Source organism: Salminus brasiliensis, chromosome 9 (genome assembly GCF_030463535.1).
Source record: "Salminus brasiliensis chromosome 9, fSalBra1.hap2, whole genome shotgun sequence".
NCBI lineage: Eukaryota > Metazoa > Chordata > Actinopteri > Characiformes > Bryconidae > Salminus > Salminus brasiliensis.
Window position 1 is genome coordinate 8,660,895 of NC_132886.1, and position 19,457 is coordinate 8,680,351.

A 19,457-nucleotide genomic window follows, 5' to 3' on the forward strand; every position below is an offset into this window, starting at 1 on the left:
TATTGTCTGCTGTGAATTCACCACCACTTTTTGCCAGCACTGCTGTTTTAGCAGTTCTTCATATGTTGCTTTTGTAAATGTTAGGTCAGAAGACTACAACTCTAGAGGTCATGGGTTGGGTCTACCTGTTAACTGAGTACAAATTCACTCCTAGGCAAATTGTCAAGCAGCAATCTAATGCAGGTCACTTTAGGCAGAAGCATCTTTTAAGTCTAATAATTACAACTTAAGAGGTCATGGGTTTGGTCCACTTGTTGGCTTAGCACCAATTTACTCTTGGGCCGCTGCTCAGGCAGCCTCAGGTCACAAATTTATTACAGGTTTTTTTAAGAGGGGTTTGGTCTTACTTGTTGTCTGCTGTGGATGTAACGCCAACCTGTGCCAGCACTACTGTTCCTGCACTTCTTTAACATGTGTTACTTTGGGCTAAATTAACAAATGAACCAAATGTAAGCTCAACTGTGACAGTCCAGGAGCTAAATGGCAGCATCTGACCCCGAATGCACTCAGAATTCCTTTGTCTTTTCTGAAACAACACCAAAATCATATCAAAGAATCCCAGCCCGCATCGCTTTCGACATGCAGTTAATCCAAGATTTTCATCTTGCTTTGGGCGCAATTTCCCTTTTTAAACTCGGTTAAGACCATTGGAGCGCAGAGGTGTATTTTCATTTCAATTTCGCCCTTAAGATTAAGGGCATTATGGAATCACTCGTATCGACTTACATGGATCAATCGTGGCAGGGCTGCCTGGGTAAAGCTAACTTAATTCCAGCTTCATCACAATTTTCAGGCCCTTGCGCCCTCCCGGAGGCCTGATGAGGCCGAGCTCAATGAGGAGACAATGGAGTTCAGCCGCCAAGGCGAGTTATGAGAGATGCCTTGTGGCATGACGTTCGTACCACGCTCACTTCGTTCCTCATGGAAAATCATGGAAATGTGTTTCATTACGGACTTCTGACAGAGCGTCATTTCCAAGACAGCTGAAGACTGGCCAGGCAACACCCCACCACCACCACCCATCACCCCACCCCCTCCTGTTCTCCCATGCTTTTATTTTTTAGCATTTCCAACCAGAGGTCCTATTTCTCATGGCTTAGGATGGCCTTTGAATATGTGTCTTCTGAATTTAATAAGCACAACCACTGAATAATGACTCAAGACGTATTTCACCACAACACTGTCGAGGACCCTCTTATTAGCTGCATGAGGCTCTTCTGAACTTCTCTGTGAGGTTTCTCCCCATGCAGAGAACAACATATTTGAGAAAAAAGCACATGTATGGGAAAACAGAGAACAAAGCCATGGTTGGTGAGGGTGGATGTGTGTGTGTGTGTGTGTGTGTGTGTGTGGGAGTAGGGGGTGAGGGGGGTGTCATAATTTTTCCCTGAGGAAAATTTCCCTTAACTGTTTCTGTTCTTCTTTGGATGTAGTCACACTTCTGATACTTAAGGAGAGAAGTCGTCAGATTCCTCTGTTTTATGATGGCTTTTTCACACCCCCACACACACAGACGGATCTTTTAAAGGGTGCATTTTTACTGTCTTCATGTTCCAGTCCTGGTAGCTTGCTTTACTCTTATACAGCTTGACATTTAGCCCCTTTGCTGCTCGAACAGATGCCGGTGTTAAGCACTGCAGTCGCCTACAGCTCTACTTATTATTTGACCTGACCAAGAAAGCACCTCTTCACTGTGGCACACATCTATGCACAAAGTGGAAAGTAGCTGACCTTATCAAACTTACTTTGCTACTTTAAAATGCTAATCTGCATTCCAGAGAGTTATACAGTAGTGAGCTTCGGAGAAACGGGGCGCATTCTTCCTTCTTCTGAACTGTGCAGGCCATTTTCAGCTGTTTCTCTTTTCCATATTGACGTGCTCTCAGTAAATGGATTTTCTTGCATGTTAGATTCGAAATGGAGCATGAAAAAAGAAATACTTTTCCATATTTAGGATTTGCTTTACTCATTAAGTCAGCAATAAAGTAATAAGCAAGCAATCAGGTGAGAAAGTACGGTCTTACACCCCTCATTACATTTTATGGGTTTTTGATTTTGTAGGTGTAAATAAGTCCACTTGCGAATATTGCCCTGTACAGGATGTGGACTTATTTACACCAGCAAAATCAGAAACCCATTTCATTTAATGAGGGGTGTAAGACCGTACTTTCTTACCCGATTGCTTGCTTTCTTTAAACCGTGTTATTACAAACTTCTATTACTAAAGAATAGCCCCACCAGTTTATGCAGAAGTCATATACACCATAGTGTGTAATAAGCCTTGGAGTGCCGGCAGGCCGACAGTTTTACTACCAAAGAATAGCCCCACATATGTACATGAAATAAATTCTGGACACTTTATGCCAAATGTTTATGGACACAGCTTATCTAGTACCTGTAGAAAGCAGATAAACATGGACCTACTGGCATGGCTAGAGGGGTGTTTGAGCTGTGGAGCAGTGGAAGAACTGTGTTCTCTGGAATGATGGATGGTGCGCCATCCAATACTTTTGGGATGAGTCTGGAAGTTGGGGATGAGTGATGATCATCCAGTGGGGAGTTGAGGATGAGTGGGGGTGGTGATCATCCAACATCCTGACCTCACTAGCAATCTTGCCGCTGAATGCAATAAAACCCTCACAGCAAGGCACCTCCAAAATCGAGTAGAAACATCTAGCCTTCTTCCCGGGACAGTAGAGACAGTTACTCCAACCAACACAGTAGAAACTTTTTAATTTAATTTTAAATACCTTTGATTTTGGAAAAATATTTGGACAATACTTTTGTCCAAATAGTGTAAAGTTGATTGCCAAATGAATCAAGTCTGAACGGTAAATTCTAGTAAAGCAGTGCGTGAGTTCTGAAGTCCAGGATGTATGGGTAATAGTTGTCTGTGGTATTCGCTAGAAATGTGAGAAATGTGAGAAAGCTTTTCGTTTGAACATACTTGAATGAAGCAAAATTCAATTTACCACAATGTATGTAATAATATTGTTCTATAGCCAAATCCAGACAAAACAATAATGCCAACAGAACATTAAAAACTGTAACTATTACATAACCATTAAACAGCCTATTGAAACAAGTCAGATCATACCAAGGCCTCTCTTTATAAAAATGTCAGGCCGATTATGGCATTCGGAGAACAGCTGAGTAGTGTTCCGCATGTCGACTCTGAGAATTACACACATTCTCTCATACAAGAAATGATTTGTCTATGTTATGTTATGACGTTTTACTTCGTGCTCTTCAGACCCAGCAGATGACCTTTTACAGACAGCGGTTAACACATGCAGCAGAAGCTATCTGAATAGGGGTCCTGTTTGCTAACTAACAGCGCGTGTACGGGCACTGTTTTTACAACAATGCCTCAAAAAGATTTAATGTAAAGTTTACTTTAAAATGTTGTGTCAAGTGAGTCCAAGCAACTGCGTTAAGCTGCTTCACAGCCACTTTACTGAAGAATATGTACTCAGAAAGTACTGGTTAATCACCTGAACTGAATATCACTCTTATTTTAATTCCCTAAAGTGAGAAAACGAATCTCAGGTAAATAGAGTTTAGTAACAACCTTAAAACAATAAAGGTTAACTAAATTGATCTACATGTAAACTCATGCCATAGAAGAACCATTTTTAACCCCTTAAACAGCCTATGGCCTTCTGTTACCAGAGAATAGCCCCACCAGTTTGGACAGAAGTCTCTGTAGTTACTGAGTGATACACCGTAGTGTGTAATAAGCCTTGGATCGTTAAGAAGTTAACCCCTTATACAGCCTATGTCCCGCCGCCGGGCCGAAAGAGCTTATACAAGCTTCTACTACCAAAGAATAGCCTCATCAGTTTGTACAGAAGTCCCTGTAGTTACTGAGTGATACACCTTACTGTATAATAAGCCTTAAAAACGTATATCTCCATACTTAAGCGTAGGTCTTACTGTACTACTGTACCAGCCGTGAGCAGTAGTGTGCATGCTAACTTGCCCTGGCAGCCAACCAGGCCAGGTGGTCAACCAAAGGTTATGGAGGGTTATAGGATGTTCACACAAGGTAAGGTAGGCCAAGGGGGGAAAGCCTATTCACAGAAGGCGAGGTGGGGGTGCAATTTCAGTGCATATGGTTAATATTATCGATTAGGAAATTTACTAATATTGTAACCGTCTCACATAATGCCATAAATGAGCATGTCTTAAGTGTGTAATACTGCATAATTAAATAATAAAAAAAGGAATTATTTTCAAAGAAATATCAGCATTTTGACATGTCCCCTTTGACTAACATCACATTTAAGTGGACTAACAAAAAAAAAATAAAAAAATTTGTAGTAATTTTTTTTCAAAATTGTACTTTTACATTCATTAACATATAATCTTATAGAAATAAAATTTCTATCACAGAATACATTGTTTTTAATCTAACATTCTTTCTAATATTGCAGCAATTTTTTTGGCGTCCTTAAGTCCCTCATTCCACCCCGTAACACTGTAATTTTTCCCTCTTTCAAAAAAAAATAACTCTTTGATCTTTCATCAAAGTCTCTCTGATCGTTCGAAGGTTCGATTATACCTAGGATCATCTTCCCTCTTTTATATATGTTGAAACAGCTGAACTTTCAGATCAAGCTTCTCAAACTTCAAACTTTCAAAATGTACGCAAAAATATTTGGCGAAGTGCCAATCATATTAATACGTGGCGTGAACAACACCATCTTGCACAGTGCTGCTTGCTGGCACTGAGAGGCATTCGCCCTGTTAGCACAAAACCTACAACCCCGTCACGTTCCACCCAAAAAATGTGACGGGGTCGAATGGCTGTCGCTTTGTCGTCTTCACGTCTTCACCCACTCCTGAGAATGTCTCAGCGACATGTGTTCTGTATTACTTTCCTATGCATAACTCCATAACTTACTTCATTTAAAAAGGAATAACTGAATACTAAGAGTGCAGGTTAAGGGGTTAAAGTGGGTGAGTGATTGCTGACACTTTGTGCAGAGCGAGGGAGTGAGAGAGAGAGAGAGAGGCGGCGAGAGAGTGAGAAAAGAATGAATGAAGGCCAGTCTGTCCCATGCCCTGACCAGTCAGCCTGAATAAAGCCTTCACACCTCTCCACGTTGCTGCTGCATACTGATGCATAAACATTTTTTTTGTCTCCCGCTATGAGAAAGTGGCGGTGGATTACCTGCGTTACATCTGGTTTCACTTACCCTGCTATTCTTTATTATGTAAAATTATGCCTCCGAATACATGAGCGCTCTCTGCTAATCCCCCTCCTCTTTCCACCTGGTGAATCTGACCCCAATTCATGCCCCCCCATCGACTTTTTTTCCACTTTTCTTTTCTTCCCCCACTTTTTTCGGATTATTGAAGCCACGTGCGAGGCAGCACACTGGCCTTACAGCGCTGCTTGGACTAGCGAGGATAAAAGAAAGGGCAATGAGCAGAAACAAAGCTTCTGAATGCAGCAGTTCGAATCAGGCTTGTTTGCGTATTTGTGAGAGTGAGAGCGGTGCTGTCGGGACGGCAGTCAGGCTGGAGAAATACGGGGTGTCGTGGTGTATGTACTTAACCCGGTTCAGGCAATCAAGACCGGGCTCTTTGAAGCTGGTTGAAACAAAGAAGCAAGCATTATGAGCGGGACAGGCCCGTCTACAGCCCCTCCCCTCCTCGACAATGTTTCCTACTCGCGTTCCTTTTCTTCTGCACCTCCTCAAAGGAGAAGTCGCACTCCTGACAATTGAAGTTCAAGAGCTTTTCCGCATCAGAATCTTCAAAACCGAAAACTGCAGCGCTGCCTTTGTTTCCTATGAGGCTCGCTAGAGCTGGAGGTGTTCTCCTGCCAAACAGGCCTCTTTCTTTTTCCCGAGGACTTTCAAAAGCCTCTACTAGTCTTCCCCACCGCAACTGATGTTTCTACCTTTCACCTCGCCTAATCCTGTTTCTTCCCGGAATTATCAGCAAGCCAGTGTAGCGGAGGTATGTCTTAGTGGGGGATTGCGGCCTGCATAAACATTTCTTTCGGCCCGAGGTGTTGAAATGGCAGCTCGCGGGCTCGGGTTGCAGCGCAGCCTGTGGCTCCATTCACCCTATGCCTCTCTCGCCCTCCCTCCCTCTCCGTTCTAGCTCTCCTCTTGAATCGCTCTGGCGTACGCATTATTCCTGCTGATTTTGCCCCTCTGCTCCCAGCCTGGATTATACATTTTAACTTACACGTCAAGAGGTATTAAGGTGACGTATTAATGCTGTACTATTACAATGTAATTATGCAATTATTACATAGTAGTTACCAAGTAATTTGATATTGATAACTGTACTCACAGTTTTCTTTTATATATATAAAATCAAATCAGGTTTATTGTAAAGGTGAGTGAAAAATGTAGGTGTATAGTCCCCCACGGTAGTAAAAACACAAATATATATATATAAAAAAATACAGAATATATACACACATTAACTCACATTATACATCGCTGTTGTCCAATGAAAAACATGTATATCCATTTTTGTCTGTTTTTAGTTTTCTCACTAATTTGAACCATGTAGCTGCTTCTGTACACTGTATAAATAACTAATGACCACTGTATAAATGGACCAATAGAAATGCTCTAAATGACTTGGAATAAACTCTTATTTTACATTGACTTCCATTCAAAGTTAAGCACATTTCTGCCATCTCCTGTAAAGTCACCGTTTTGGAGATACACGTTTTTCATTCGACAGCGACGATATACACACACTGTACATACACTATACGCACACTATACACACTCAATACACAGACTATACACACTCTATACATACACTATGCACATTCTATACACACACTACACTCACACACAATACTTACACTATACATACGCTACACACACACTATACATACTCTATACATACACTTTGCACACACTATACATCCATTATTAAACATAATTGTTCAAATGTATTGCATATATAATCTGTGAAATGTTTACATTACTATATATATATAGACACTGGTATAGTGACTACGATGTGAAGTAGTGTGAGTAGGGAGGGTCTGTGGTGGGTGCAGAGTGGCTGAGCTGTTGGTCACAGTTCCAGTAAGTAAGTAAGTGCAGAGGGTGCAGAGGGTGTTTGTATAGGGTGGAGGTGTGATAAGCTTAATCTCAAGAATAACAAAAAAGTGATGAAAATGTAAAGGATGCTTTATCTTTCAACAAAACAAGACCATACACTGCTAAATGTTAGGGGTTTATAATGAGAACCACACTTTCAGTTCAACATGTTTGTAACAGAGATGAGTAAAGAACCTCGAAATAACATAAACACTTTAAAGGTTCTTTACACTCACACATTCCTATTTCAAAGCTTTCCTAAGACAAAACTTACTTAAGATCTTAAGATTATCTTAAGATAAACAAAGGTTCATAAGAAAGTTCTTAAATGCAGTTCTCCAAAAAACGTAAGAAGTTCCCAAATATTCTCTTAAGAAAGTCTTAAATTATTTTTTATTACAATTTTTGTATTATTCCTTAAAGTCACTCTGTGTTGTTTTCTTATTTAAGCCAACTGTAACACAGATTTCACAGATTATTATAAATAATGCATATTTAGTTTTTTAAGTTTACATATTCTGTTAAATCTGTGCGATGGAGGTAAAATGTAGGAAAACCAGGGTTAAACTAAGCATTTGAACATTTTCAGTAAACAATTAATTTTCCTAATAACAATAACAGTACTTCTCTAACAACAGTACAATCTCCACTTTTAATTCAGTTAAATTAGACATTAATTCTGTAATTCAACCATTTAAACTGGTCATTTCAGAAGCTGAACTATTAAACTCTTACTCTTAGACAAATGTGAGGCCATCATAAGGTTAAGAAAATATTTAAAAACATTTTTTTTGGAGAACACTAATTGTTCCTATAATCTTTCTTAAGTGAAAAGTTAAAAAAAATTTGAAATCAGAAATTTTCAATTTAAATTTAAGCATAAGGTTAAGGGAAAAAACAGATATACAAAAAGGTTGTTCTTTTTAAGATACATTTGTAAATTCAGCCCCTGGTTCTTTTTGGAACCAAAAGTGGATTCTTATATGGCATCTCATATTTTTTGCATGTGCACAATTGGACAGATTAATTCTTTTTGGTGGTAACTATGCTACACTACTCCATGCAGTCTGAAAATCAGTTTTTCTTAAAAGCAGGTTTAAATAATTAGCTAACATATATCAAGACATGCCTGTGACACCAAACATGTTTGAAAACAGCATAAAAAGCAGTCCGTTTAGGGTTTTTACTGGTATTTATATTTTCGGACTCTTCTACTTTTACATTGGATTTCTTGCATGGTGGTGTGGTGTTGTTCATCAGTAATAGCTCATCCAAATAAAGGAAATGGGCTGGCATGGTTGTGCTAGATTTCCCACAAATAGTATAAAAGAAACGGCTGAAATCCTCCTACTTAATTCATTTATGATAAAATACAATCTCTGCACTTCAACTTACAAACACAAATCTGACTCATTGGCTCAAAGAGTATAATCTGGACTTTCATTGTGAAACTTTCGCAATTTTGAACTTTGATTGAGAAATAATGAAAGCGCATGTAAGAAGAGGCAGAACAGGTTAAGCACACTCTTCCAGGTCTCCTCTTAACTCTTAAGTCCTACCTGAGGACTCTGTGTAAAGGTTGGGGTGTCTCAAAGTAATGCTCTGTGCTATAACAGTTTTGCTTTGTGATATTATTTCATTTCAGCTGTACTGCTATTTTGTGTATGATCTGTTTCACTGTATGAGCTATTTGAGCTATTGGGAAACACTTTGATCAACATTGACTTATTTTAAAAGGTTTTTTGAAAAAAAAAAAAAAAAAAAAATGTCTTGACCTGACATGTTCTTAAACATACCCCAACCCACTGAAACCTGAGCCAACACAGAGGTCCAGAAATGGTTTCAAAGTGACTGAAATTTGGACCACAGTGGACCAGAGACATGTAGACCCAAATAAAATCCATCCTCAAATAAAAGTGTAGTTATTTTGGCTACATAACTTTTATTTCTGGGAACAAAAAAAAAAAAAAAAAAAAAAAAAAAAAAAAAAAAAAAATATATATATATATATATACATACATACGTATATATAGTATAAGTATTTACATAAGTAAATATAAAGTATATGTGTGTATATATATATATATATATATATATACTTGATTATTGAGTAGAAAAGTAGCAGGAATTGAAAATGCTCAGAACATCCATCAAACATGTGGCTAATGTAAGTAGTAGTACATGAATGTAGTTACCGCCCTAACATGACATCTCACCCACTGGCTATTTCTCAATTTATGCTATTTCAAAATTTGAGAAAAGGCATTTTTGGACATTTAGTCTCTGCAACGTAGGGTAGAGGTTTATTGGTCGACACATTTACACCTGCTGTTTTCCAAAACGCATGGACTCGTGTTCCAGCCTGGGCAGAATTATGTATTTACAAGCAATGTACTGTACATGCTGTGTGCCTTTCCAGAAAACCGCTTGAGTAGATGTTTAAAAAGCAGCAACTCAACAAACTACTGAGTAACCTGAGCTTTCCTAGTACATCCAGCTGTTCATTAGACTCTATTTCCTCTAGTTCCTCTTCTTTTTGATCCTTTTTCTCTGGAATAAAATTAGTAAGCTAAAAGTTAGAAGTGAGACATAGAGCTTTAGAGGTGCTGCATTAGTGTAATACAACTCAGTCAAACAAAAGGAGGCTAATTGTTTCTAATAGTTAAAGATTAAACATTATACTGAAATATTGTTGAATAAAAAGTAGATTTCTATCCATAAACTGAAAATTTAGTAAATTGTCCCCAAATTAGGACATCCCTTAATACCTTTTGTCTTTTTGAACATAAACATATAGATGTCTGATCTTCATGTGACATAACACATAACACAAGTCTTTAAAATAATGTGTAAAAAAAAATATGAACAGAAATGCAATTTTCCTGTGAGGAAAAAGTTAGAACACTCCCAAATGTATTACTGTTAGAATCAGGTGCGGCACATCAGCTGCAGATGGTTAGAGAGGATTCTGGAGTCTGTCTGATTTAAACCTCAGACATTTAGCCATTGGAGTGAGTGGTGAAGTGGTGAGTGGTGAAAATCACCAGAGTGAGATCCTTCAGGTGCCTTCAGAAAGGAGGTTGTTGATGCACATGGGTCTGGGGAGGGGTTTCAAAAGATCTCTGAACAATTAGAAATCAGACATCCCACACAGCTGAGAGAACTCTGCATGGAGGAGAAGGAAAACACTCATCCCAGTCAATTCCAGAGGCTGGTGGATGTGGTTGGTGTGGCACATCAGATAACACCACTACCTGCCAGTGAGCTCCCACACCATGTGGGAGACTGGGGTTTTATTCCCAGTCTGGGTGACTGTGCTGTGCTACACCAATACGAGTCCTTGGGCAGAACTTCTAACACTACACTGGCCCACCAATACGAGTAACCTTGTAAGTCACTCTGGATAAGAGCGTCTGCTAAACACTATAAATGGTAGATGGTATAACATTTTTTATACATATAAATTATGTTATTATTACTATAACTAATTTATATTATTAATATTATTATTATATAGGTTTAAATATATATGTTTTAACATGACTGTGAATTTGGTAAATGTAACTCGTTGACACTCTAATGTCCTATTGTTGCTGACAATTTCAATTTTTAGTTTTTCCCTTTTTGATGTAATTTCAGTAATTTTACATTGTGATACTATTTCACGATAAACAGACCAATAGAAATTCTCCAAAATGAGCTGCGATAAAACCTTTATACATTGACTTTCACTGAAAGTTAGGAAGCTTGTTTCCTTCTCTTGCAAAGCTGTCACTGTGGAGATACAAGATCTTAGCGTGACACTGACGATAAGCTCACCCACTGGATATTTCTCTACTTCTCTATAAGATTATACTTATATAAAAGATTAAGATTAAGAAGATTAAGAAATGATGTTATGGACTTTCCACACAGGGAGTTTAGTGAAACTACAGATTCAGGCCAGGTGCTTATCAAAAGGCCTGTATGTGTGTAATAGATGCATGCCTGCCCATGGCCATATAATACATGCTGCATATAATACACTGCGCTGTCCATGTTGCATGCATTTGCCCATGGGCTACTGCATGCTCTTGCTCTAAAACTGCTGGATCAGATTGCTATTCGCCTCGTGCACGTTTGTGTACTGTGTGTGTGTGTGTGTGTGTGTGTGTGTGTGTGTGTGTGTATGGGGGGGTATACTAAAGTTTGTGTATGCATGCCTCCAAACTACTCAAGGTCCAGGTCCTCCTGTTCTGCCTAGTCCTTGCCAGGTTTTGTGGCAGGTTTTGTCTGAGGCAGCTGCTGCAGAGAGAGAGAGAGAGAGAGAGAGAGAGAGAGGGAGAGAGAGACTGAGAGAGAGACTGAGAGAGAGAGAGAGAGAGAGAGAGAGAGAGAGACTGAGAGAGAGAGAGAGAGAGAGAGAGAGACTGAGAGAGAGAGAGAGACTGAGAGAGAGAGAGAGAGACTGGGAGAGAGAGAGAGAGAGAGAGATAGAGACTGAGAGAGAGAGAGACTGGGAGAGAGAGAGAGAGAGAGAGAGATAGAGACTGAGAGAGAGACTGAGAGAGAGAGAGAGAGAGAGACTGAGAGAGAGACTGAGAGAGAGAGAGAGAGAGAGAGAGAGAGAGAGAGACACTGACTTCAGCCACGGCGCTGCTGCCTTTCCCTTTTTCACTCCAAATCCAGCCCAGCCTGCTCTGCCGCGAGCTCGCTCAATGCGACTGGGATTTCCTCAACTTGCAAACATACACACACACACACACACACACATACACACACACACACACACACATACACACATACACACGCGCGCGCGCGCACTCACTCTCACGCACACGCATAGGCTATACACTTCAGCTTGAGACTGTTGAAGAGAGCGAGCCACGTCCGAGCTGGGGTCCTCTCCTCGTCCCCTCCACCCCCTTTCTCTCTCTCTCTCTCTCTCTCTCTCTCACACACACACACACACTCACGCACGCACGCACGCGCACACGCACACACACTCACTCACTCCGTCCGTCTGCGGCTGCTTTTTCAACCCTCTCCTGCGCGCAACGATGGCGAGACGACGCTTGATTTAGTCCCTCGCGCCTCGTCCGCTCGTTTTCTCTCTCTCTCTCTCTCTCTATCGCTCGCGCTTTCGATAACGTGGAGATGGCGCGTTAGGGACGAGAAACCGGCTCCGTCTCCCCCTCCTCTCTCCTTCTCTCTTCACGCGCTCGGCTTTGGGATGGAGTTTATGCGAGGAGCTCGTGCTGGAAGAGCAATGCAGCAGCAGCAGCAGCAGCAGCAGAAGCGGCAGCAGCAGAAGCGGCAGCAGCGCGCGGGGCTTTGCACTGCACATCGAGGCTGAAGCTACCCCTCCAGAAAAGCCTAAACACACCACCCCAAAAAAACACACACTAAATAAACAGCTGGGACGACACACACTCCACTCTGTGAGTATACAGGCCTCCTGAGCTCTTGTGTCTTTCTGCACACACACACACACACACACACTCACACACACATACACACACACTAGACCACAAGCGATGCAGGCAGGACTTCTGGAGTGTTGTGTGTGTATGGATGCATGTGTGTGTGTGTGTGTGTGTGTGTGTGTTTGCAGCATTGTCTCGTTCACCCTTCATCTGTGCGTTGAAGCTTCTGCTCGAGCAACAGGGCTGTAGTAGGAAATGCTGGGAATGCATGCATGGGGTAGGGTGAAGTTGCAGGTCCTGGAGCTACTGTAGAGTCGGGCATTAGTTGGCTCGTGCTGCCCCGTGCTGCTGTTGGTTGCTTTGGGCTGCTCTGGCGTGCATTTAAAGCCCAGTTTAAGCACATTTAAGAGGGCAGCAGCTTTTAATTCTGCAAATGAGTGCTGCCCTCCAGAGCAGGATGCATGGTGAAGTGCCAGTGCCAGATGTGGCTCGACTGGAGCTTGCCTCATGCTGTAATCTCGTCTGGATTATGGAGGTTATGGATAGATGGGGGGATCCTCTTTTCCGCTGGTGTGTTTGGTGGGACACAGTGTTCCAGAGTGCTCCTTTTGACGGGACATTTTGCTGGTCAGAAATCACCTAGACCTTTTTGAAGGCATCTGTGCAGCTTATTTTTGGCTGTGCAACTTTGCCATGGACCTGCATGGCTCTGAATGGAGGCATGTGTTTGGTATGGTTCACAGTGAGCTCGACTGCTGCGGCAGGAATTAGATCATTTTACTGCACATGCATAATTCACCCAGCTATGAGCTGCCCATGTGCATACACATGTGTGTTTGTGTGTGTGTCTGTGTGTGTTGTGACATTTACATACACTATGTAGCCTTGCCTTTGAGAGCATGCCACAAAGCAATAGGCCATGCCCAAGCAAATGGAAGGGAAAACGCCACGGGAGTGCTAGATTTGGGCAAAACCAGAGACTACCAGATAAACGAGGCCTGTAGTTCAGTAGACAAGTAGACAAGACACGGATACCTCCAGAGCTCCATCTGAAAGACAGTGTATTGTTATCTTCTGAGGTGCACGCTCAACATTTTTCTCCTACAGGCCCAAAGAAGTACATTATTTGTGTGTAATTTGGCCTGTAATTGGCCAAAGGCAGCCTACAACCCGGCTCAATCAGTCGTGCTTTCATTCACTCATTCATTTCGCCCCTTTTCTAACTGACAGAAAGGAATTCTGAACAAATGCTCCGTTGTTGGACCTCCGGGAACCACCTGTTTTCCGGCAGGCCGCGCCGGGATTGGCTGCTAGTTCACACTCGCAAGCGGTTCGCCCAATGGCAGCTGCCAACCAATCCTAGCGCATGTGGGCGGGGCCTGTCCCGAATACAGGCGTGGAAACAAGACCAGGACCTGCTGCTTGTTCCATTTGTCCTGCTCGTCTTCAGCAAACCTCCTCCGAGTCTGGTGTGATTTCTTGCAGGTTTCTTTGTTTGCCTAGGCGACCATTTGCATATCAAAAGTGGCTCCAAAAGTTAGGCCTACCTCCCCCCTCCTCCAAAACACTCACACACACACACACACACACACACACAGACACACACTCGTACCCACACGCTCACTTCAGTTTAGCCAAATCGGGTTAGTTAGGGTTTTCTCACTGCTGTTAATGCATGCAGACTGAGACTGGATCTGAGAGGCCTGAGAGGTCCGGCAGTGTTTCTGGTGGTGCTTGTTGGCTTGAGCTTGATCCTACAGAGTCGAGAGTTACAAAGACAAGTAAACAGCAAAGGGATCCAGCCTGTAAAAGTGGTCTTTAGACCTGCTTGGTGCGGCGTTCTGCTGTTCTGGCCAACAGAGCTTGAGCGAGCTGAAGGCTGGCCATGAAAAGGGAGTGAAAAGGCTGGCAGGTAAATTATTCCTGTGCTCAGAATCGGTGTAAAGCAGCCCTTATGTAATTTTAATAGCTTACTCATGTTTCTTTGGCTCGGAAATGTGCCGTGTTATGAAAGCATAGCATATATATATATATAATATATGCCGTTCTAGCATATATTTCAGTGTAAAATATCCACACAAGGCGGCTGCTGCATCTTATAGGCCTATTTATTGATTTTCCTGATAATAAATCAAGCTCAGATTAAAGTGTATGTATTTATTGGCTTGGATATTTGACATAATTAGCAATTAATTGGTTTTAGTTCTTCATTTGCTGCTATATTTGACATTTTCTATAAAAGCACACCCTGTAAAACCCTCTCTCACACACACACACACACACACACACGGCAGACTGTGGTAGCGACTCCATCGTTCAGCGTTACCTCCATTAGTAATCCTTTTCCCAGTCTCTTTTCCGTGTGCTCTTATTAGCAGGTGATATAAATGTACTGCCGCCAAATATCTGACACTTAGTGTGGGCACTGCTGTGCAGACCATTTAAACAGCAGAGTTGTTTCAAAAGAGTGGTCCTCTAAGAGATCTGTCATATTGGATGGCAATAATTGGGTTATCCTGTCGCTGTGGAGAGCAGTGTATCATACTGCAGAGCAGACGAGAGCGAGAGCGATAGAGTGAGAGTCAGAGAGAGAGAGAGAGAGAGAGAGAGAGAGAGAGAGAGGGAGAGCTTCTCTGTGGTTCTAGTCAGTCAGCCAAATTTTGCCAGGAGCTCGAGGGGCGATTAGGTGAGTTGTTGAAACTACTCGGGCGCCGTCGGGCTAGACGGCAGAGAGAGTCCGAGAGCACGCAGAAGAGAGCGAGAGAGAACACAAGGGCGAGAGAGGGAGAACGAGAGCTCGAGAGGGAAAGAGAGGGAGGGATGTGCTGTATTCAGAGTAGGCCTGCGTGATGTCGGCAAAATAATACCAGGCTGGGGTTATGTAGCCTATTGCTGCGTAATGCGATTATGGTATGTCTTGCATTATATTGAAAGCATGTTGGTGAACTTGTTTTGCCTTGTTTTTAGGGATGCATGATGGAGTCAGATTGCGATGGGCGGATAACTGCTTTTTTAAAATCATCGGCATTGGACAGATGTTTAGACATGGCTGGTATTCCAAACTGATATTTGATGATATATTTATTAGGTCCATGTAGGCGATGCTGGACTACTTCGCTAACAGTACCTGCAGTTTATTCATTCTACTGCGTTTGTAACCCTACAGAGCTGCATGTTGTATTTCTCACCTTCGCTGAAGGTAGTAAATGTTCCTCATGTATTTTAAGGTTCTTCACACTCATAAACATGCTTCTTAATGGAGGCAGCGTAATATATTAGCTTAAAATGTATAGATATCGGCACTGGACAGTCGCTTAGATTTGATGGATATTTCAACAAGCTTATTTTTACTGCATTTGAAGCCCTGCACTAATATATATTGCTGCTGTCCCACAATTTATTATTATTATTATTTTTTGCTGTTTTTCACTTTTTAACAAAATATCAATGTGGCTGTTGTTCTTGACATGGTGTCCAAATTTCATGATGAACGGACCAACCGAAAAGCTCCAAAATGGCTTGGAGTAAGATCTTTTAACATTGACTTCTATTGAAAGTGAAGATGTTTTTTTCCTTCTCCTGTAAAGTTGCTTTTTTAGAGATTCCAGGTTTTTGATATTTTTTCATGGATTAAGTACCAACTTCTGCATTTCTAGATATTTTTGCGTCAGCTTCGTTATTAACAGATATATACACCACAGTCAATGGCTCAGAATTCCCTAGAATTCCTCCGTAATTATTTTTGGGCCATGTGGGCGCCTCACACACCTTGAGCCGTCGGTTAAAGGCTCACTTGAATTGTTCTGTCCTCAGTGAGAAATCAGTATAGCGAAGCTCGTTATCATTCTGATAATCATTAACATCTGATATATTATTCGGCCCAAATTCAAAAGCAGTTCGGCGTGAAGTGTGAGAGAGAGAATCATGGCAGGAGTGTGTGAGTGTGTGAGCCCCACCTGCCCGCCTCACTCACCGCATGACACTTTGACAGCTGTCGCTCTGATCCATGGACACACACACTCACACACACATGTCCAGAAAGGCAGGAAGCCATAAAGGGAGTGGTGTGCGTTGTGGTGCCTCGATGACTTGGCTGTCTGTTCAATGCGGATGTTGTCGTGTTGTCAATAGTGTCAAATCAGTCAAAAGTCCCTGCAGGATGGCCTTTACTATTCACTCGGCCTCAGCATGCACTCTTAGAAGGTGCTGAATAAAGGTGCCTAAAAGGGTTCTTTGAGTGATGCCATAGAGGAACAATTTCTGGTTCTATAAACGTCCACATGGTGCAGGCCCTTTACATTCACTTCTTTAAGCCTCTTGACACTCACATCTCTTTTACAAAAATGCTTCTTTATGGAACGAAAAGTGGCTTTTCTGAGAACCTTTTGTAGCACCTTTATTTTTAAGAGTGTAGATGGCCACGGCTAGTCCTAATTCCGCCGTTATTGACTCGCCTCTATGCTTTACGTTGAATGGATAGCATTTCAGGTGCTAATGGGGGCAAATAAGACTGAGATTGGGCTCAAAACGTTGGCCTATTGATTCTCGGCCTGGCAGGTAAAACACACAATGCGGGATTTTGCCACTTTAGAAATGAGAAAATGGCGTTATGTAGAGTCCGTAGTTGTTGGATTTAATTGACCTTTAGAAGTCCTCATACTTATCGCTGGGAAAAACAGAAGCAGGGGGGGTTTGCAGGGTTTGTTTCCAAATTGCATTAAATGCCAAATTAATCAGTTTTTGTCTTCCAGTGAAATAAGTTGTTGGATTTATTGTGCTGCACAAGGAATGTCAGAGCTAGACGAAAATTAATTCGCCATTATCCGCCATCATTAGAGAAAGAGAAATGTGTTTTGTGTTGAACAGGGTGTTTGTTACAATTAACACGTAATACTATAAAACTTCTGAGAAGGTTAAGCGTTAAAGTTAAGCGGCTCATGTCCAGCTTCTTTCTTCTATTGTATCTTACTGAGCTCCACTTATGATGTTTATTTGGGTGTTAATAATAACAACAGTTATTATTTATGTACATGAACACTGTCCAGCCTCTCTGTATCGCCTGCTATTTTAGTTTCTGTGCCTTTAAGACTGATATATGTAAAATAGTATATATGTATGATATATGATATGTGTATGCTGTTTAGTTTTGTGTGTTTGAAAAAAAAAGCCACCCAGGCTGAACAGCTCTTTTATACGTCAGGGTGAACCTTGCGGAGCAGACCTGCTACAGGGTGTACAGCCCCCACACTCCTATGCAAAAGTGTGGGCACCCTCATGGTTTACAAATTACATGTGCTTTTTCTACAGAGACACGTCTACACATTCAAAAGCACTGAAACTACTGTTTAGTAGCTTAATTTAATAGGTTGTCAAAAAAAAAGGCATGTGAAAATGTAATGGCAAATTACTTTAAATAAATACATCATGTTTATTTTTTCTGATACGTTTAATTTGGAAAATAAATAAGAATTTAGCTCTAAAATGTTCAGAAAATGAAAAAGAAAAGTATGTATCATGTAGAGAAAATTTTGACTTAAAATCTGAATAGGGATGTCCAAACTTTTATAAGGCGATACATATAATTAAAATTTCATTTATGGACTAGAATGGATATATACACAAACTGTTTTCATTAAAAAGGTGAAGATGGTTTGAATTATTTTTGACTTGTGGCTGACTGAAGCAAATTAAAAAATGCATAAACTAAAAATGTAAATGTTAAAATCTCATGAGAGGGATTGCAAATTTCACAAATAAAAAAAGAAATCTTTAAAAACTAAAAAAATGACAAGAAATTGTAACATTTCAGTTGATACTACACTTGTGTTCATAAGTAGATTGAGGAAATTTGATTTTGGTTATAAGTATGATCTTAAAAATTCTGATCAGTGTTTTAACATCAGAAACAAATGGGATTAAACAGAAGCATGACTTAGTACAGGTTTGAAGAAGAGAATAAAATTATCTGTAACTATTTGTAAGTATTTAGTGGTGTAGTTGTGAAATAGTGTATCAAAATAACTGTTATAATAAAAGTAATAACTGTTATAATCAATAATCAGGTGAAATAGCCTGAGGACGACTTTGCACTGGAATGCACTGGACCCTTGATAGCATCGCTCATTACATTGTGCATCCCCACATCATATCACGACGCCTTTCTCACACTTTTTAGTTGTTTATGGTGTCCTAAGTGTAAATGTAGGATATGATGGGAGTAAAACAGGGAGTAAACTGGCAACCGTAAGCATTTGCTGCTTGTAGGCGCATCGATTCGCTACCGTACGCGTGTATCGATTTGTTAGCAATGTGAAAATAATGGCTAAAAAAATGTGAGGGAGTGAGAGGCAACCCCAGTATGTCAGAAACAGGGGGAAAGTGTTGCATCACAGAGTGAGTTTGGGCAGAAAGCTCATGCATTTTGTTCAGGAAACAAAGAGTGTGTGGGTGGACGCTGCTGTCGTAGTCAGCAGTTTTTCGCATGGTTTTTAGCTCCTCGGTGGGCTCCTGCTGGGCGCATAACTGCTGCCATTAAAGCGGACGCCGAGAGCTGTGAAAAAAATGGCCACAGCAAATGTAACTACAGCTGACATTTCAGAGAACGATAAAAAAAAAGGCCCTCGCACTTTCAGAGAGATGTAGAAAGACAGATTTCAGAGGGACATCTCTCCATTTCCATACCGAGCCGCCATACACCGCCATTCTCTTTCTGCTGTTCTCCAGCAGCCTGGGCAAGGTAACGAACACGGGTTGTGTATGTGAGTGTTGTGTGAGCGTAAGTGTGTTAGAAAATAGTACAAGAGGATCTTCCTGCTGCTGATTTCCATGGAAACACTTTACAGAAGTTTCAGACAAAGTTTAGCTTCCCCTGAGGGCGACTGATGTTATATACGTTAAATAATTCACACTGGTTTCAGAGCTACTGCTCTCCACTCATAGCCACAGCTGTGGCGGCTTACTGATGCCA

General features: G+C 41.2%; 1 protein-coding gene across 8 annotated transcripts in view; it reads left to right on the forward strand.

The window, feature by feature from the left end:
* Positions 1-11,715: 11,715 nt before the first annotated feature.
* Positions 11,716-19,457, forward strand: part of LOC140561978 (adhesion G protein-coupled receptor L2-like) — a 195,573-nt gene continuing 187,831 nt past the window's right edge. For 3 of the 8 annotated variants that reach the window (XM_072687298.1, XM_072687297.1, XM_072687299.1), the window contains exon 1: positions 11,716-12,505. The gene's annotated coding sequence lies outside the window, so the exon portion shown is untranslated. Of the gene's footprint in view, positions 12,506-15,087; positions 15,177-15,351; positions 15,401-19,457 lie in introns of those variants that run through there. The other 5 variants (XM_072687293.1, XM_072687301.1, XM_072687302.1 and 2 more) reach the window with 3 other exon arrangements.